Here is a 22034-nt window from a genome sequence, read left to right as displayed (position 1 = left end):
TGCTCCTCCGTTCATGACATACACGAATCCGGACTGTGATTGACAATCATCTTTGTCCGTCTGGAAACTAGCATCGGTGTAACCTCTTATCACAAGCTTTTCCTCACCGCCATAAACTAGGAACATCTCTTTAGTCCTTTTCAGGTACTTCAAAATAGTCTTTACCGCTGCCCAGTGACTCTCTCCTGGGTTGGACTGGATCTACTTGTTAGGCTTATTGCAAAAGCAACATCAGACCATGTACATATCATGGCATACATGATGAATCCAATTGCTGAGGCATACAGAATCTGACTCATCCCGCTTCGCTCATCAGATGTCGAAGGTGTCTGAGTCTCGCTTAGCCTTATACCATGTGAGACAGGCAAGAACCCTTTCTTGGCCTCACTCATGTTGAACTGCTTCAACACTTTATCTATGTACGTGCTTTCGCTCAAGACGAGCAGCCTCCTCGATCTATCTCTATAGATCTTGATGCCTAAAATGTAAACTGCCTCACCAAGGTCCTTCATTGAAAACTTGCCATTCAATGATTCCTTGAGCGAGTTCAGCATCGAAACATCATTTCCGATCAGTAGTATGTCATCCACAAACAAGATCAAAACACAATCGAGCTCCCACTTAAATGCTTGTATAAACAAGCGTCCTCGTCGCTTTTGATGAAACCGAGACCAGTGACGACCTCATCAAAATGATTGTTCCAACTCCGAGATGCTTGCCTCAACCCATAAATGGATTTCTTGAGCTTGCATACTTTACTAGTCCTAGTCGGATCGACAAAACCCTTGGGCTGTACCATATACATGTCCTCGGTTAAATTTCCATGAAGGAAAGCCGTCTTGACATCCATCTGCCATATCTCGTAATCGAAATATGCAGCTATAGCTAGTACGATCCTCACCAACTTCAGCTTTGCTACCGGTGAGTAAGTCTCGTCGTAGTCAATTCCTTGAACTTGTCAATAACCTTTAGCGACAAGCCAAGCTTTGTGGATCTGAACATTTCCATCCACATCGGTTTTCTTCTTGAAGACCCATTTGTAGCCAATGGTCTTTACGCCAGGCGGCGGATCAACTAAGTACCGGACTTGATTTTCATCCATGGACTTTAACTCGGATCTCATGGAGTCTATCCATGCCTCGGAATCTGGGCTCACCATCGCTTCCGCATACGTGGTCATCTCGTTGCTTTCTAGCAACAATACATCACGCACTCTGCGCAATCTTTCCGACCTGCGTGGTTCCGGTGCCTCTTCCACTACGGGTTCCCTGACTAACTCCGGTATGATCTCATCACCCATCGAGCCGTCCCGGAGTGGTACTCCAATTTCTTTGAGTCGGACTATCCTCCCACTTGCTTCCTGACTGAGAAACTCTTTCTCAAGGAAAACCTCGTTCTGAGCAACAAACACTTTGTTCTCTTCCCGGTTGTAGAAGCCATATCCCAGGGTTTCCCTCGGATATCCCACGAATATGAATTTATCCGACTTGAGTGTAAGATTTTCTGACATAAGTCACTTGACAAATGCTTCACAACCCCAAATCTTTGGAAAAGACAAACTGGGACTCTTCTCGGTCCATATCTCATGTGGTGTCTTATCTATGGATTTTGATGGTACCTTGTTAAGTGTGAAAGCTGTAGTTTCTAGAGCGTATCCCTAGAATGACAAGGGTAAATCCAATTTGCTCATCATTGATCGGACCATGTCCAACAAGGTCCTATTCCTCTGTTCCGACACGCCATTTCTCTATGGTGTACCCGGGGGTGTGAGCTGAGGTACAATGCCTCGGCTTTTCAGATGATCATCAAACTCATGGCTCATGTACTCACCTCCATGATCTGATCGTAGAAGTTTTATAGTCTTGAGGAGTTGATTCTCAACCTCATTTTGAAACTCTTTGAACTTTTCAAAAGCTTCTGACTAGTGCCTCATCAAATATATATATCCATATCTACTGAAGTCATCGGTAAAAGTCATGAAGTACTGATAGCCACCTGTGGCAGTTGTGCTCATTGGACCACACACATCACTATGTATAAGTTCCAGTACCTCAGATGCCCTCTCGCAACTATTTGCGAAAGGAGACTTAGTCATCTTGCCGAGCAAGCATGATTCGCATGTCTCAAAGGACTCAAAGTCGGATGAAGTTAGGAGCCCATCATCATGGAGCTTCTTTATGTGTTTTAGACTAATGTGTCCAAGCCGACAATGCCAGAAGTATGTCGGATTTATCTCATGAGGCTTATGCCTCTTGACGTTCACGTTATAGACCTGTTTCTGTTCTAGATTCAATATAAATAGCCATTCAACAATGGGTGCATAGCCGTGGAAAATACCATTCAAATACAACGAACAACTATTATCCTTTAAATTGAATTCATAACCCTGACTCATCAAGCATGAGGTAGAAATAATGTTCTGACTAAGTGCAGGAATGTAATAACAATTATTCAATTCCAAAATAAAGCCAAAAGGAAGCTGGAGCTGCATCATGCCGACCTCCAATGCAGCAACTCTAGCTTTGTTGCTGACCCTGATGTCAATATCCCCTTGTGCCACACGTCTAGCTCTTACCAGCCCCTGCATCGAGTTGTAAATATGAACAACTGATCCGATATCAAATACCCAAGAACTACTAGATATGTCAGCAACGTAAATTTCTATAACATATGCAACAAGTGTACCTTTGCCCGAAGAAGCATTTCCGGCCTTCTTGCCATGCTCTGCAAGCCACTTGCTACAGTTCCTCTTCCAGTGACCGGTCTCCTTGCAATGATAGAAAATTGTCTTCGAGTCTAGTCCAGACTTCGGCGTACCGGCAGAGGTTACCGTCTCCGTGCCCTTTGCCTTAGCCTTTTTCTTGGACCAACTCTTCTTGAACTTAGCCGATTTATGCACCATCAACACTTGATGCGTGCCTTTCTTAATATCCTGCTCTGCCACTTTGAGCATCCCATGTAATTCAGTGAGTTTCTTATCCATGCCATGCATATGATAGTACGAGATGAATGTCCCATAGCTGGGCGGAAGAGAACCCAGAACTGCATCAGTGCCAGCTCATCGAAGAGCGGGAAGCCCAAACGATCCAAAGCTTGCACATATCCGATCATCTTGATCACATGTGGGCTCAGTGGATCACCTTCCTTCAGCTTGCAATCCATCAAGGATCACCATACGTTGAACCTTTTGGTCCTAGCATGTGTCTAAAACATGCCCTTGAGACTCTCGATCATATCGTAAGCCTCAACATTTTCGATATGTTGTTGCAAACCAGGCTCCATACAAGCCAGCATCAGATAGCTGATCTCCATTGATTCATCAACGAGTTTCTGGTAGGCATTCTTAGTTGTGGTATTAGCATTATCAGCATGTTCCTCTGGAAGTGGATCCTCTAGAACATGTTCCTCTTTATCATGCTTGAGAACAATTCTCATATTTCTATACCAGGTGGTAAAGTTTGTTCCATTCAGTTTATCCTTTTCCAGAATTGATTTCAATGCAAAGTTGGGCTGAGCAGGTGGTGCCATTGATGTACAACAGAAAATATGCAATCACTAAGCAATGTGTTTATGTACAGTAATTCGAGCCTTAAATATAAATAATCCCAGTGAAGTTGGCATCCCTCTACAAACTCTTAGTGATTCAGGATCCGGCTAGCACATGCGACTAGTGAGCTTTAGCATCACTGCTAGGCAACATGTGTATCCGGTAAGCAACTCCTTGCTAATCGTATCTCTATACGACTCCTATCGGTCGAGGAGGTATCTCATACCCTGGCCCCCAACCTTGTTTGCGACAAGGACCAAAACCATTTTGATAGCCTTGTCAAGTTAACCTGATGCAGTGCATGTCCATGTCCGACACGAACCCTTCAGTTCAAGGACACCTAGCAGCACCCCAATTTTATGAGCCCGCTACTAGACGTACTTGACGTGCGAAGGTGCAACATCGGGGATGACAATGCACTTGATATTCTTGAGGGATCTTTCTACCACTTTAACATGCATAGAAACAAAGAAGCATAACAATCACAAGTAAGACATATATTGTGAAATAGTATGGCTCCTTCATGATTGTTCTTCCAGGTCAGCTTCGACTCCAATGACCATCTAGGAACTCCATCTTGTTTGTCATGCCGGGACGCCAAGCCACCAACCTGATCTCTATTATCCAACTACCACAACTAGTAATTAATTTTACATAGAGTCACAAGTCGACATGCAGGTCGTTATACAATATAATGGCAGCACTTTGGCTCCTGTCGGCTGACAAACATGACACGCAACCCATGTATAATTTACACACATGCATCACATACACATGAGCCATACTATTCACATCAAACCTGCAAAACAAAGTTATGAATAGAATCACATTCTACCGGTTTGAGTGATTGTGTACGAAATACAAGGCGCTACGTACACGGCGGTCTGATCACAAATCACATCTGAACTCCGATCATGCCGAATTTTAAAATCTGACCGATCTTATCGATCATTGCGAGTCCGATTCGGATTTACATTTCATTGTTAACCCTGATGGCGGGCACCGACCGATAGGGTAGGTTGTGTCATGACCTTATCGACTCCGATCATCAGAAAACATAGCCACATCGATCCCCATGTGCAATTGATCTCATCAACCGTGCACACAGCCGAACTCATCAACGACAACAAATCTCATCTATCGCCTCCACATATCTAATATGCATACGATCCAAATTCAAATCCTATAGCAAAGGCTCTGATACAACTGTTGGGTTCTACGGTAGGGTGCGTTGACTGCAAATTAAAATTTTCCTACGCGTAGAACAACATGAACATGCTACGGGAGATGAATCACAGATCGTTACCACTAGACGCGCAGCGTTGTGCAGCGGAAGAAGAGTTCGGGCAGCGCGCCCGCGTGGATCGTCTCCCCCTTGTCCGATCTCCCTCGTACAGCCAGTCGTCGGTTCCCACATATAGGTTCATCGGAGCGGCGCAAGTGCACCACCTCTAACGGTATCCGCCCGTGCAGGAGGAAGACCATGTGGTGGACTGCTAGGTCTGATCACACAATCGGCGGTCGAGTAGAGGTGGCTATTCGCAACCCATGCAAACCTTAGTGACAGCGCCGGAGCAATCAATTTCCAGAGTGTGCCGCACCCCCACTTTATATAGGCGTCCGTCGTGGGCTCAACACTTGGGCTTCGCATGGACCCTAAAGCCCATAAATCTACTCAGTGAGAATCCGAACACAGCTCGGATCACATCCGACCAGTGTTCTCGGATCCGACCTCGTAGGTTCCTTCAATTAAGCATGCGACCCCTTAGGTTCAAGCCGGCTTGGTCGCAGTTCGGATTACCTCCGAACTGCATGGTTGGTAGCGGCCCCTAGCAAGTCATGCCGAACACCAAGCAGACTATGAAGCTGGTTAGGCAAACCTGTATATCATACTTCCATTCCTTTTGCCACACGATTTATGTCGTCGGGCTCAAGCCGAGTCTGTCATCCTTGTGCTAGCCCAACTTATTTCTCGTTCTAGTGATGCCGACCACAAACCAGATTATCTCATAATCCTTGTCACGAGGCCATGCTTATCCTGGTTGGATTACACGAGGCACCCAGAGTATATCTCTCCTGATCGGCGGGGAAATCACATCTTGCTCGACCATGTCTCGCAGCATGGGTCTGGACAAGCCCGAAACCTACCTTTATAACTACCCAGTCACGAACTAGCATTGGTTGGCCCAAAGCAAGTGTGTCACCATCCCGAGTACATGCGCCAGCTCAGGTCTTAGGACATAGAATGTATGTTGTACTAGAGACTCACAGATGACATATCGCTGCGTCTCATAGTTGGGTCTGTCTGACTCGGACCTTACCTCAACTCGGATCTGACTACGTCGAATCCGACCAGATCCTTCCGAGTCCATATTATCCGGTTAGCATCCAATGCTCCATGGATAGTGAGACCAAGCCATCGGCCGTTTCATGTCCTAGTCTAGTCGGGTGCGAGTCCACACAGCCCTTTCGACTAGGGACCTTTTATGACAGTCATCATACAATGTATAGTCCCACAAACAAGTCACGTACCTGCTGAGACACATCATTGATAATGTCCAAGGACTAACTTTATTCATAAATGCATAGGAAATATCATCATACATGATTGCCTCTAGGGCATATCTCCAACAGCGTTGACCTCAATGCCCTGGTAGAGCCCGTGGATGAGAAGCACTGCGTAGCTGCTGCTGATGCCGTGAAGGACTGGGTAGAGGCCCTGCTGGAGAAGTTCCTTGCCATCGACCCTGCGCCCCTAGTTGGTGATACCGCCGTTCTTGCAGCCACGGCTGACGGTGATGCCGACGTCGAAAGGACACCCCTTGCGTGCGACGGTGGCGCCCAAGGATGAAGAGAAGGCTTGCTGGTGGCACTCCCCTCCACTTTTATTTCCTGACACGTGCACCGTGGCTCGTGGAGGCGTTAAAACTTGTGTTTGGCATTTCAAGAACAGTATGGCTTGTAATAATTTGTTATGGTTCTGCGATTTTCCTTCCCATTGCTTTAGCATTCTGCGTCGGCAGGGCCCGGCCGCAAGAGTGCCTCAGCCACCGTTGGGTCGTCCAGATCACCCGGACGAGGCCAAGGGGTCAGGGCTACAAGACCAGTTACGCTCCTGAGTAGCGATGCTCAGGAGTCCCCCTTGACGTGCAAACAACCCCTGGGAAGGGAATATGCAAGTAGGCCTTAGCATTCTGCGTCAGCAGGGCCCGCCCCCGCGCATACCTCAGCCGCCGTTGGGTCCTCCGGATCACTAGGATGAGGCCAAGGGGTGAGCGGCTACGTGACTAGTTAGGCTCCTGAGTCATGATGCTCAGGAGTCCCCCTTGACGTACGAACAAACCTCCGTACCTATCCTCGCCGAGGTCCCGCTTGGGAGGTGCGCGCGACGACCAGGTCCGAGGGACCTGGCAAGGTGGCATGCGCCAGGCGTGACCTGGGTGCAGCCCCTGTGCGCAGCCCCTCGTGTGGCTATCCTGAAGGGAAGAGTAGCTATGAGGCTGGACACTAAGCCTGGCGGCTCCCTAAGGTTGATGCGGCCAAGGGGCCACCCTCAGTTGTTTATCACCAGCGCGGAGCGTAGCACTTCCGCACTTGCACGGGAATAGCCGGTCCTCGACCGTGTCAACTGCCAGCGCGGAGCATGGTGCTTCCACCCGGTGCGTGGGTGGGGGCCCCCTCTGAGTGGAGCCCTCAGGGCATGTACAACCCCACTCTGACACATGGCTTGCACGGCAGGGCTAGACGAGGTGTGTCTAGGCACTCGGGAGCCAGCACGGGACTCATGAGGCCCTACCTCAAGGCGGGTTGTGCCGGAATTTGATAACTTACAGCTGAGATGGTCATGCGAGATGGTTAGACAACCTGCACGGAATGAATCTCCAGAGGTGATCAGATGAGAAGGCCAAACACCAATGACTCAAGGAGGTCACGTGAATGGGGCCGGCCCGCCAGACAGAGCTCAGCCGTTGGGTTTGTCGACGCTGCAGGGACGGACCCGAGCACAGACGTCGTGTCCCGTCTTCTCATGCGAAAATCCTGAAGGAAGACAACTGGTGCCCGGTTCTCGCGTTGACGAGTCACCGGGTCGCGCGCCCTAAATCGCTCGTCCGTGTTTAGATCATGCGAGAACAAGGCACCAAGGGACATGGGAGGTGACGTACATGGGAGCTGGCCCGCGAGCCAGAGCTCAGCCTCTTGAGTTTTAGCGACGCTGCAGGGACGGACCCGAGGACAGACGCCGTGCCAGTCCTTAATCATGAGGCGTTTGCAGGCGGGCTTGCAAGGGCCCACGACGTTCATAGTATCGCGGTACCGGACAGGTAGGTGATAATCATAAGGTAACTCATGCAAGGAGGCAAGCTAGTTTAGATAAATGCAAGGACGATACATGCCGTGGGGATGGACCCATGCGGCCTGGGGATGATGCAGCCCAAGGGGCGCCCTGAACAGGGTAAGCTAGAGATGCAAAAGGGATACATGTCATAGGGACAGGCCCGTGCGACTTGGGGATAATGCTGCCCGATGGGCGCCCCCAACTGAATGAATCAAAAAGAGTCACCTGGTACCGCTGTTGGAGAGGTGTTGAAGTGGCTGAAGACACATGCTGAAGGAGTTGCTCCTCATGAGTCGCCCGGGTCTTGAGCCTCGACAGCCATCGGGGGCTCGGGCGGCTCATGAAGAACTGTCGCCATCTCTGCCAGAACTGCGTGATGTCGGGCCTCCTGAGCCGCCAGAACGCTCCGCAGGTGGCGCTGGAAGGTGACGGCCGTGTTCAGCAAGCCAAATGGCATGCGAACATAGCTGTGAGGTGGACCCTCGCACTGACCTATGAGATGCCACCCTGTTGAGTCCTGGGATGTCTACGCAGACGCACAGCTCGTCGTCCTCGCCAGGATGAGGAGCTGTGCCAGGTGGTGTGCGGCGATCACCGCACATGATTCTCGCTTCTTGAAGCTCCTCGATCACCTTGGTGATGAACTCCTGAGCACCAGGCACTCCATGCCTTGTGCCCTTGTAAGGGAAGCGTGTGTCGAAGCATGCCTCCACGTGGTGCTCGAGCGCCTCCCTCGTGACATTGGCTAGGTCAGAGGCCCTCCAGAAAAGATCCCCCGAGCCCAGCTTGAGGAGGGCACCGGGCACTCCTTCCTAGACGAGAGAGGGCGGCGCCCCATCCGTGGGCGCAGGCCCTAAGGCAGTGCCGTTGGAGACTCCTCCGTCCTGAAGCCCTTGGCAGAGCAGCTGCTTCTTCTTCTTCTTGGGGAAAGCCTCACGAGGTTAGACGGCGCCTTCGTTATCTGGGTCTTCGGCCACTTCAGCTTGGTAAGCGCACTCGAGAGAGCACACTGTGTCCCTTTCCTCGCAGGCGACCGTGATGACACCGTAGCTTCCTGCCATCTTGACGACATTGTAGCCATGATGACTCACTGCCATAAACTTGGCCAGGGCTGGATACCCAAGGATGGCATTGTATGGCAGGCGGATCTGGGCGACATTGAAGTCGATGAGCTCGGTGCGGTAGTTGTCGCGCTTGCCGAAGGTGACAGGGAGGCGGACCTGCCTTATCGGGGCGGCGGAGCCGTCGGTCACCCCTGAGAAGGGCTTGGTTGGCTGCAGCTGATCATACGGCACTTGGAGGTGGTCGAACATTTCAACGGAAAGGACATTGAGCTGTGCGCCGATGTCGATGAGGGTCTTGGTGATGAGGACATTGCTGATGATGTGTGTGCAGAGCATTCGGAGGGTGCCGACAGTTGCAGCGCACTTGAGCTGGTTGGATGAGCTGAAGGTAATGGTGTGCTTGGACCACCTGAGTGGGTGCATCGCCTCGAGCCTAGGGAGCGCCACGTTCACCTCATGAGCAAACTGCTTGAAGATGCGCTCAGAGGCTGGAGCCTGAGCGCCACCCAAGATGCAAGCGATGGCGCGCGGTCCCTGGAAACCCCCTGTCGGTGTCAAAACCGGCGGATCTCGGGTAGGGGGTCCCGAACTGTGCGTCTAAGGCGGATGGTAACAGGAGGCAGGGGACATGATGTTTACCCAGGTTCGGGCCCTCTTGATGGAGGTAATCCCCTACGTCCTGCCTGATTGTTCTTGATAATATGAGTAGTACAAGAGTTGATCTACCACGAGATCGACAAGGCTAAACCCTAGAAGCTAGCCGATGGTATGATTGTTGTTGTTGGTCCTACGGACCAAACCCTCCGATTTATATAGACACCGGAGGGGGCTAGGGTTACACAGAGTCGGTTACAAGGAATGAGATCTACATATTCATTCTGCCAAGCTTGCCTTCCACGCCAAGGAGAGTCCCATCCAGACACGGGACGAAGTCTTCAATCTTGTATCTTCATAGTCCAACAGTCCGGCCAAAGGATATAGTCCGGCTGTCCGGATACCCCCTAATCCAAGACTCCCTCAGTAGCCCCTGAACCAGGCTTCAATGATGATGAGTCCGGCGCGCAGATTGTCTTCGGAATTGCAAGGCGGGTCCTCCTCCGAATACATCATAGAAGATTTTGAACACGAGGATCGTGTCCGGCTCTGCAAAACAAGTTCCACATACCACCATAGAGAGAATAATATTTCCATAAATCTAATCTGTTAACATGCCCCGTAGTGTGACATCACACCACAGCCAGGTCTTTATTCGAATCGTTTTTCATAACCAATCTCAGCGTGTTTCGCGAGGCGGTTTCCTTGGCACGTCTTGTCGAAGCAGAGATCGTGTCCCCATTATTACGGGATTCTCATCAATACGGACATGGGTAACCCAACCGTGCCTATCGGTAGGACTCCTAGATCTTAGGCAAGTCCCAAATGGCCACGAGGAGGACGCTTGATATTCACTCTCTTTATAAAGGGGACAAGGCTTTTTCTTTTTTCCCCTCTCGTGCTCAATCAAATCCTTCCCCCGCCTCGAGTTCTAACACCCAAAACTCAGGTCAGGTGCTTCAGACCTTCAACTATGTCCGGATCCAACCTTCAAGGTCGGTGGATGCCTTCCTCCATCACGGAGGAGGACATCAAGAGGTTGAGAGAGGCCAGATATCTGACCACCGAAATTTCCCATCGGCTGCCCGCCCGAGGGCAGGTTGTCCCTACTCCCAAACCCAACGAGAGTGTCGTGTTCGTCTCCCACTTCCTTCGAGGACTAGGCCTCGCTCTAGATCCCTTTGTTAGGGGTCTTATGTTTTATTATGGGCTAGATTTTCACGATCTGGCCCCGGATTCCCTTCTTCACATCTTGACATTTATTGTCGTATGTGAGGCCTTCCTCCGCATTACCCCTCAGTTCGGCCTGTGGCTCAAGACCTTCGATGTGAAGCCGAAGATGATCGAGGGGCAGAACGCAACATGCGGAGGTGCTTTAATAAGCAAAATAGCTGACGCTCCATGGCCTGAGGGTTGCTTCCCAGAGGTGTCCAGATTGTGGCAGCGGGAGTGGTTCTACATCACAACTCCCCGAAGTGCCAAGTGGGTAGCTGCCCCCACCTTTCGCTCAGGCCCCCCACCACAACTGATGTCATGGATCAGCAGGGGGCTGAGCTGGGGTCCAGCCAAGGACATGCCAATACTGCAAAGCCGTATCCGAGATCTCTTTGAAAGAGATTTCAGTCTGGTTATGGTAGTGCAAGTTATGCTAGTTCGTCAAGTCCAGCCCTGCAAACGCCGGCCCCTTCGCATGTGGGAATTCAACCCAGAAAGGACCGCGAGCTATTCAAAATTTCCTCGGCATGACGCACGAAGAGATGTATAAATTGTTCTTCGGACCACAAATAATGTATCCGGACATCACTGAGGATGCAGGTCTGAGCTGCAATCGCCCGGATACCCAAGTAAGTAGCCCCGCATCCGAACACACTATCCGTTTATTTATCTCAATGTTGCCCTTAAAAATCTGCTCTTTTGACCAGGAATGGATAGCGAAGGCAAAGTTGATCAGGTGTCCGGCCCCCCTCCCTGATACCTCACCAAATCCCGTGCTAACCAGGATGCTGGAGATCGCGCCTTATCAAGTGCCCTCAGGAGAAGATAAAGGGGGGAACAAGGAGGCTAGCGCCTCCGCGAAGGAGGTTAGCCGGGGAGGAGGAACTGAAACTTCCTCTCCCCAGGGAAGGAAGAGAACCGCCTCTGAGGACCCGGAGACAATGGTCTCCAAACGGGGGAAGAAATCTCCGCCAGAGGGTCCTGCCATGGGGGATACCCTGGCCGCACCATGCCCTCAAGGGGATCAGCCCTCCACCAAGCTGTATGTAACAGGGTACTTAATAATGAAAATATCTCGCTTTACTTCTGAGGAAAATAATCGAAGCTTTTATCTTGCAGTTCGGATCTTAGCCCTTCTCAGCAGAGCTCGTCTTCAGGGGATCTTCTTCCAGAGATGATGGAGAGCGAAACGCCTCCCCCTGCCACACCGCCTCACGAGGCGGGCGACCCCGAGGTGTCGTCTCGGAGGGTTTCTCCTGATTCGGCAAGGCCAGAAGGTAATCCTATGGCCACCCGAAGTCCTTAGTATCCGGCTCTTGAAGAGAGTAATCAAAAGAGTCCGGCACCGTCTGGTGTGCGGTCGGACGTACTGAGGGATCTGCTAGAGCAAGTGGCTATCTCAGAAGAGCACCGCACATTGATGGGTACGGTGATTGAAAGGATTTCGTCCGCCGAAAGCGGGTTGCATGAAGCCTTTATGAGTCTACTAACGGGTTTTGAGGTACACGAAATGATGTACATTGTTGACAGTAGCGCACATTTTTAGATGTGCCCTGTGTAGATAGTAGCCCCTGAGACTCTGGTTGTCATCGAAAATGGCGGCAAACAGAGGATCATAGTCCCAGGTAATAACTAGACCGCCTTTATGTGCAGGTGGTTGAAGCTCCGGTGGCTAGCTGGACTGATGGGTTTGCCGAACTAAGGCGGCAACTGGATGCGGCAGATGCCGACATCGTGCTTGTTAACAAGCGGCTTGACGAGGCACAGGGTAGGTGATTTCTCTGGTGATTGTCACATAATAAGAGTAGCATGATGCTAGTATCTTTAATATGTTTGACTGCAGATGGAGCTGCCACCGTGGAGACCCTTCGGGCGGAGCTTACCCGAGCCAAGGAGCAAGCAAGGAGTAGCAATGCGGCCGCTTTAAAGGCGGCCGAAGAGTTAAGGGCCGAATAGGCCGCACATTGCGAGAGCAAAGAAAAAATAGCCAAGATGGCTATAGAGTTAAAAGATGCTGCTGACCATTACCAGCTTCTTGAAGAAGAAAACCGGGCGAAGGCGACGGACCTGGAAAAGGCCCGGGTGACTGCCAAGGAAGCCCGCTCCAAAATTAGAGAGACGGAGGAGGAGCTGCATCAAGCTGTGTATATTGTATCTGGGAAGCCCTTCTTGTTGCGGACTAAATTCGGGGATCCGAAGTATGCACCTCTGGACTGACTATGGAGTTCTACGGACGCCTACGTGGATTTGGCTGCAAGTGCTGCTGATGCGGCCAAGTACTTCAAGGATCGGAAAGATCACGAAGTGGAAAAACTGTTTTGGTCACAGTTTCATGCTCCAGCCCGTCCGCTGCTGTGGAATGAGCAAATGGCCGAGTGGGCCGAGCTCTATAGATTATCCGGACTTGCCATGAGGTCCGTTGTGGATCATCTGTGGCCGAGAGGGCCAAGGCTAAATAGCTACTTTAGCTTAGTCCAACAATTCCTTGGTGTTGTGCCACACATCGATGCTGTAAAGAGGTCGGCGTGCATAGAGGGCTCACGGATGGCCCTTGCCCGTGTCAAAACATACTGGGCGGAGATGGATGCCACCATTGTTGTGGCACAGGGTTCGGCCATAGGCCCAGTGGCTGCTGAGCACTACTTTGAAGAAGTTCTTGAAGGCGCTTGTTCAATAGAGGCTCAGTGCTCGAAGAATATTATGTTTGAGTGACATATATTCCCATTGTAAAAACAATGTTTTATTGAGTTTATCAAGGCTGTATTTATACTTTTGCCCGAAAGTACTATGATGCCTCCTATGCGGCCGTTTATGTATATATGTATATAACCTGAAAGATGGCAGTCGTCGGCTTCCGCCCTCATGCATGTAATGCGGGGGTGCTCGCAGAAGACGCATGTTCACACTTGATCCAATGTCTTGGACCATGAAGGAGGTGATAGCGTAGCGAACTAGGCAATCGGACTATAATGCTTTAACACTTTCACTAAGCCAGAGGAGTTTGACAGTGGGGCTACTATATAGCCCCTGGTGGCTCCGCGCTCATCCGAATTCGGGGCGCATACATGCCTGGTTGGGAAACGGCCCTTTGTTAAGGCGGAGGAATCCCGAAGATTCTGCTAGGTCATCGAGTGGTTGACCAGTCTCACGCTATATCATGACAGTCAGTTTTAGACTTTCTCTACTGAGGTGCTCGTCCGGATGAACCAGGGCACAATCGCAGTAGTTCTCCTAGTGCCGCCTTAGCCGATAGAGCCGAACGTAAGGCAGCAAAACACAGGAGCCGGCCAAACCCAACATTTTACCAAGGACATGATTCGGAGCTGAAGCATATAAGGCCAAACTCGCAACGCCGAACACTCCCTAAGGTATTCGGTCTTTATGATGTAAACCGAGCTAAACAGTGCCCTTTGTAATAAGCCCCTGGTGTCGAGGTACGTGCAATATTCTGACATGTCCACATGCCAATACGTCAGCATCCTTCTCAATTGTACTGAGAATCCAGGGGATGTGTATCAACAAGAGACAGTAAAAAGGGTTTATGCAGGGTCTTAATCTAAAAAGAATCCTTGGAACGGGTCCCTGCTGCACGTCTGCGCCTGTGTTTCCGTTGTGACGTATTCTGGACGGGTGTAGCACGATGGTCATCCAAAAAAGAGAGGAACTTAGTTGAAAAGTTTTCGTGCAAAAGGTAGGTTATCCTAAATAAACCATGTACAGTTCAAGATGAGTAAACTTGAGCCTAATTGTCACTTTTATACACACGTTGATCCCCTTGTATTATTGTAGGGGTATAGCCATCAAACCTGTATCAATTATATATAGCTACACCAGAATCGTCTAACCGTGTCCGTGGTCTTAACGACCTGTCAGATGTTCTAGTTGGTGAGGCCATCTAGTGTGCGGCTGCCAAGGCAGCCGCACGGTCTTCCGCGCGCAAGGAGCGCTCAATATTTCCATTTACTGTAATGATGCCACATGGATCAGGCATCTTAAGCATGAGAGAAGCGTAATGTGGTATTGCGTTAAAGCGAGCGAAAGCTTCATGTCCGAGTAGTGCTTGATAGCCACTTTGGAACGGAGCGATGTGGAAGGTTAACTTTTCGCTGCGGAAGTTATCGGGAAAGCCGAATATAACCTCTAGTAGCAGGGAGCCCATACAATGGGCTTCTTGGCCTGGCGTTACTCCTTTAAAGGTAGTATTGCTATGGCTGATTTTTGTTGGATCTATCCCCATTTTGCGGATTGTGTCCTGATATGTCAGGTTTAAACTACTGCCGTCGTCCATCAGCACTCGTGTGAAGTTGTATCCGTCAATTATCGGGTCTAACACCAAGGCAGCCCATCCTGCATGTCGGTTACTTGCCGAGTAATCCCGATGGTCAAAGGTGATCGGTTTGGACGACCAGTGGCAGAACTCCGCGGTGGTAGGCCCTGGGGCATGTGTCTCTAGGAGTGCCGCTTTGTTTCTCCCCTTCATCACGTGTAACACGTTTACTGTTTTGACTTTTGGTGGGAATTTCTTCTGTTCCCCCGTGCTTTGCTTGCGAGGCTCGTCCTCGTCTTCGCTTGGTGTATCCTGCCCCTTATGTTCGGCGTTGAGTTTGCCGGCCTGCTTGAAGACCCAACATTCTCTATGGGTATGATTTGCAGGTTTATCGGGGGTGCCGTGGATCTGACATAGTTTGTCCAGAATCTTGTTCATACTGGACAGTTCGTCTCTGTTGCCTTTGGAGGGCGGCTTTTGCTGACCTGGCCGAGAGCTTCTGAATCCGGCATTTACCACCGTGCTCTTCGGGCTGTCTTCTTTATTCCGGCGCTTGTTTTTGCCGCGTCGTGGATTCCCGTTTCCGTCCCTGACTTCAGATGTACTTGGGTCGCTGGTGCTGCATCAGGCTAACCAGCTGTCCTCGCCCGCGCAAAAGCGGGTCATGAGGCTTGTTAATGCTGCCATTGTTCTCGGCTTTTCTTGGCCAAGGTGTCTGGCAAGCCATTCGTCTCGAATGCTGTGCTTGAAAGCTGCTAAGGCTTCGGCGTGCGGACAGTCGACTATTTGGTTCTTTTTAGTGAGGAACCTGTTCCAAAGATTTCGGGCTGACTCTCTGGGCTGTTAAGTTATATGACTTAAATCGTCTGCATCCGGTGGTCGGACATAGGTCCCTTGAAAATTTGCCCGAAAAGCGTCTTCGAGCTCTTCCCAGCTTCCAATGGAGTTTTCGGGGAGGCTTTTAAGCCAGTGCCGAGCTGGCCCTTTGAGCTTGAGGGGTAAGTACTTGATGGCATGGAGATCGTCTCCTCGAGCCATGTGGATATGGAAGATGTAGTCCTCAATCCAGACACCAGGGTCTGTCGTTCCGTCGTACGCCTCTATGTTTACGGGTTTGAATCCCTCTGGAAATCCATGGTCCAGCACCTCATCGGTGAAACATAGGGGGTGTGCGGCACCCCTGTATTTGGGTGTACCGTGGTGTTCGGATTTTTGTTGTGTTGCATTGCTTGATGGAGCGCGCTTGCTTGGCCCATAGATGGATCTGGTTGCGCCGTCCTTTTGATGCGCGTCCTCACGTGGATCGCTTAATAGCTTGTGTGCAGCGTCGTTTTCCGACCGGATGGCTGTTTTGTTTTTTGATTGCGGGGGCTCTAAGGCCTCATCATCGAATTCAGGTAGCAGCTTTCGCTTCGGGTAGATCTTTGTGTGGCGACTACCGCCGTACTTTGCTGCAGTGTTGAGTACTTCACTCCATCTAATTCTGAGTGTGTCTTGTGCAGCCCTGAGCCTTTGCTTTTGCTTTTTCAGACTCCTTGCAGTGGCAACAAGCCTTTGATGTGTATTCTGTTGCTCCGGGTGCCTGTCCGGTGTGATGTCATCCGGACTGTTATCTTCGCCGGAGTCGGGTTGTTCGGTTTGATTCTCCGTGTTGCCGTGGTCGGACGGTGGTTCAATGCCATGTTTGTCGTCCGCTGGCTCACCCTACTCTATCGCTGGGTCTATATGATTGCTGTTTCTGCCGAGGCAGGATTTGGAGCGGCGCTTACGCCACTGCTTTGACTGCTTCTCGAGGGATCGATCCTTCGCTGTGTCCTTCCGTTCCTCGTCATCGTTTTCTTTGGGTGTGTCCACCATGTATACATCATATGATGAAGTGGGCGTCCAGTGCCCCATGGGCAGTGGCTCCTGTTCGTCTTCTGCATCATCGTCCATACCGTCGATGTCTTCGGAGTCGAAGTCGAGCATGTCGGTCAAATCGTCGATAGTGGCTACTAAGTGGGTGGTGGGTGGGCGGCGAATTTTCTTCATAATCCGCATCCCAATCCTGCCGGACATAGTTCGGCCAGGACTCTCCTGACAAGGAGAGAGACTTTAATGAATTTAGTATGTCACCGAAGGGCGCGTGCTGAAAGATACCCGCGGAGGTGAACTCCATGATCGGCGCCCAGTCGGATTCGATAGGCACGGGCATAGGCGGTTCGGAGTCCGTGGCCGGGGAAGAGTCCGGCAGTTCGGCATCACGGCTCCCGTGAAGGGTAAGGTCGGTATTTGGATCGATCGCCGCAGAAGATGCGGCCTCCGTGATTGGGTCTATCCACCCGTCCTTGGATGGCGCAATGGGCTCCGAATTGAGGGTCGGAACAGTTGCCGGTGTGATCTTCCAAACACTGTCCGATGTTAGAGCTAAATCATGCTCATCGTGACCGTGCGGCGCACTCGGCAAGGGCTCGAATCTGCCGAAGATCAAGTCTCCGTGTATGTCGGCCATGTGGTTTATGCTTCAAAACCTGACCTGGTGGCCAGGGGCGTAACTCTTGATTTGCTCCAGATGGCCAAGCGAGTTGGCCCGCAGTGCGGAGCCGCCAAATACAAAGATCTGTCCGGAGAGGAAAGTCTCACCCTGGACTACATCGCTATCGATGATTGAAGGGGCCATCCAGCCTAACGATGACGACACAGTGGAACTCTCAATGAAAGCACCAATGTCGGTGTCAAAATCGGCGGATCTGGGGTAGGGGGTCCGAAACTGTGCATCTAAGGCGGATGGTAACAGGAGGCAGGGGACACGATGTTTACCCAGGTTCGGGCCCTCTTGATGGAGGTAATACCCTACGTCCTGCTTGATTGTTCTTGATAATATGAGTAGTACAAGAGTTGATCTACCACGAGATCGAAGAGGCTAAACAATAGAAGCTAGCCTATGGTATGATTGTTGTTGTTGGTCCTACGGACCAAACCCTCCGGTTTATATAGAAACCGGAGGGGGCTAGGGTTACACAGAGTCAGTTACAAGGAAGGAGATCTACATATCCGTACTGCCAAGCTTGCCTTCCACGCCAAGGAGAGTCCCATCCAAGCACGGGACAAAGTCTTCAATTTTTTATCTTCATAGTCCAACAGTCCGGCCAAAGGATATAGTCTGGCTGTCCGGATACCCCCTAATCCAGGACTCCCTCACCCCCGGCCCCCTGGTCCTGGTGATGGTCGTCGTTCCTCCTTGGTGGTGGTTGTAGCGGAGGGAGCCTGGCCTTGCCCTGCGGACAGTCCTCACGAGGCTGGTCTCTCCAGGCGCCCTCACGAGGCCTGTCGCGCCACTCCTGGCGGGGGCCGCGGTCGTCCCAGCGTCCTCCACTTCGGCCTCCTCCACGGTCATAGCCTCGGTCGTTGTGCTCGGGGCGTTAACCAAAGCGCCCGTTGCAGATGGCCCTAAGCTCCTGATAGTCATTGGTGTTGTGGCTGTGCACGTTGTGGAAGGCGCAAAATGGGCGGTTGGCCTTGGATGACTCGGGGTGGTCGCAGCCACGTGATACGTCTCCAACGTATCTATAATTTTTGATTGCTCCATGCTATATTATCTACTGTTTTGGACATAAATGGGCTTTATTTTCCACTTTGATAGTATTTTTGGGACTAACCTATTAACCGGAGGCCCAGCCCAGAATTGCTGTTTTTTGCCTGTTTTAGGGTTTCGAAGAAAAGGAATATCATACGGAGTCCAAATGGAAGAAACCTTCGGGAAAGTGATTTTCTCAACAACAAGACCCGGGAGACATGGACCCTACGTCAAGACACAAAAGAGGAGGCCACGAGGTAGGGGCCGCGCCTACCCCCCCCCCCCCCCCAGGCGCGACCTCCACCCTCGTGGGCCCCCTGTTGCTCCACCGATGTACTCCTTCCTCCTATATATACCTACGTACCCCCAAACGATCAGATACTGACCCAAAAACCTATTTCCACCGTCGCAACTTTCTGTATCCATGAGATCCCATCTTGGGGCCTGTTCCGGAGCTCCGCCGGAGGGGGCATCGATCATGGAGGGCTTCTACATCAACACCATAGCCTCTCCAATGAAGTGTGAGTAGTTTACTTCAGACATACCGGTCCATAGTTAGTAGCTAGATGGCTTCTTCTCTCTTTTTGGATCTCAATACAATGTTCTCCCCCTCTCTAGTGAAGAACTATACAATGTAATCTTCTTTTTTCGGTGTGTCTCTTGAGATCGATGAATTGTGGGCTTATGATCAAGTCTATCTATGAACAATATTTGAATCTTCTCTGAATTCTTTTATGTATATGATTGGTTATCTTTGCCAGTCTCTTCGAATTATCAGTTTGGTTTGGCCTACTAGATTGATCTTTCTTGCAATGGGAGAAGTGCTTGGCTTTGGGTTCAATCTTGCGGTGTCCTTTCCCAGTGATAGTAGGGGCAGCAAGGCACGTATTGTATTGTTGCGATAGAGGATAACAAGATGGGGTTTTCATCATATTGCATGAGTCTATCCATCTACATCATGCCATCTTGTTGAAGGCGTTACTATGTTTTTAACGTAATACTCTATATGCATGCTGGATAGCGGTCGATGAGTGGAATAATAGTAGTAGATGCAGGCAGGAGTCGGTCTACTTGTCTCGGACGTGATGCCTATATACATGATCATGCCTAGATATTCTCATAATTATGCTCAATTCTATCAATTGCTCAACAGTAATTTGTTCACCCATCGTAGAATACTTATGCTCTCGAGAGAAGCCAGTATTGAAACCTATGGCCCCCGGGTCTATCTTCATCATATTAATCTCCTACTACTTAGTTATTTCCTTTGCTTTTTTACTTTGCCTTTATTTTACTTTGCATCTTTATCACAAAAATACCAAAAATATTATCTTATCATATCTATCAGATCTCACTCTTGTAAGTGGCCGTGTAGGGATTGGCAACCCCTATTCACGTTGGTTGCGAGGATTTATTTGTTTTGTGCAGGTACGAGGGACTCGCGCGTAGCCTCCTACTGGATTGACACCTTGGTTCTCAAAAACTGAGGGAAATACTTACGCTACTTTGCTCCATCATCCCTTCCTCTTCGGGGAAAACCAACGCAGTGCTCAAGAGGTAGCAAGAAGGATTTCTGTCGCCGTTGCCGGGGAGGTCTACGCAAAAGTCAACATACCAAGTACCCATCTCATACCCCTATCTAACACATTAGATTATTTGCCATTTGCCTCTCGTTTTCCTCTCCCCCACTTCACCCTTCTCGTTTTATTTGCCCTCTCTCTCTCTATCCTCCATCTCTTTCTATATTTGCCTCTCTTTGCCCGCTTGTTTGCTTGTGTGTTAGTTTGCTTGCTTGTCAAGATGGGTCTACCTAAATTTCGTGACCTTCACATTAAAAGGTTAGAAGAGATCGAAAGCAATGTCAGGTATTTCATAGTTTTGGAATTTGAACATAATAGTTTCTTCAGAAACGAGCTTAAAGGATAGAAAAGTTTTATGATTTTTATGAATAAAGAGCTTGATGATATGTCTAAAGAATTCGATGGTTGAAGATCCCAAATTGCTCATCTTGAGAAATTAACTGCTGAAACTTCGGATAGACAAGCTACGTTAGTTAATAAGATGGCCGCTAAACCAGATAGCTATTAAAATAAAGATGAAGATCTAAAAGTTATTAATGTGTCCTCTATTAAATCTTTGTTTTGCAATATGAATCTTGATAATGATGGGACTAAATATGATCCACCTTTACCTAGAAGGCATTCCAAGAATTCGAATTTTTTTGATGTTGATGCTAAAATTGATAAAAGTGGGATTGAAGAATTAAAACCCTAGATGTTGCTAAACCCACTATTATCTATTTCAAGGAATTTAACTATGAAAATTGCTCTTTGATTGATTGTATTAACTTGTTGCAATCCGTGCTAAATTCTCCTCATGCTTATAGTCAAAATAAAGCATTTACTAAACATATCGTTGATACCTTGATGCAATCTTATGAAGAAAAACTTGAATTGGAGGTTTCTATCCCTAGAAAGCTTTATGATGAGTGGGAACCAACTATTAAAATTAAAATTAAAGATCATGAATGCTATGCTTTATGTGATTTGGGTGCTAGTGTTTCCACGATTCCAAAGACATTGTGTGATTTGTTAGGTTTCCGTGACTTTGATGATTGCTCTTTAAACTTGCACCTTGCGGATTCAACTATTAAGAAACCTATGGAAAGAATTAATGATGTTCTTATTGTTGCAAATAGGAATTATGTGCCCGTAGATTTTATTGTTCTTGACATAGATTACAATCCTTCATGTTCTATTATTCTTAGTAGACCTTTCCTTAGAACGATTGGTGTAATTATTGATATGGAGGAAGGAAATATTAGATTCCAATTTCCATTAAGGAAAGGCATGGAATAATTTCCTAGAAAGAAAATTAAATTAACTTATGAATCTATTATGAGAGCCACTTATGGATTGCCTACCAAAGATGACAATACCTAGATCTATCCTTGCTTGTTATGCCTAGCTAGGGGCGTTGAACGATAGCGCTTGTTGGGAGGCAACCCAATTTTATTTTTATTACTTGATTTTTTGCTCCTGTTTAGTAATAAATAAATTATCTAGCCTCTGTTTTGGTTGTGTTTTTTGTGTTTAATTAGTGTTTGTGCCAAGTAGAACCGTTGGGAAGACTTGGGGAAAGTCTTGTTACACTTGCTGTAAAAACAGAAACTTTAGTGCTAACGAGAACTACCGCCATGTTTATTTGGAAAGTTCTATTTAGTTAATTCTTTTTGCAGATGATTAACAGATAATTCCTCACGTCCAGAAATTTATTTTAGAATTTTTGGGGTTCCAGATCTTGCGCTATCTACAGATTACTACAGACTATTCTGTTTTTGACAGATTCTGTTTTTTTCATGTGTTGTTTGCTTATTTTGATGAATCTATGGCTAGTAAAATAGTTTATAAAACAAAGAGAAGTTGGAATACAGTAGGTATAACACCAATATAAAT

Source organism: Triticum urartu, chromosome 5A (assembly GCF_056163025.1).
Source record: "Triticum urartu cultivar PI428250 chromosome 5A, HENAU_Tu73, whole genome shotgun sequence".
Taxonomy (NCBI): domain Eukaryota; kingdom Viridiplantae; phylum Streptophyta; class Magnoliopsida; order Poales; family Poaceae; genus Triticum; species Triticum urartu.
The sequence above is the reverse complement of the archived record's forward strand: the minus strand, read 5'-3'. Positions refer to the sequence as shown.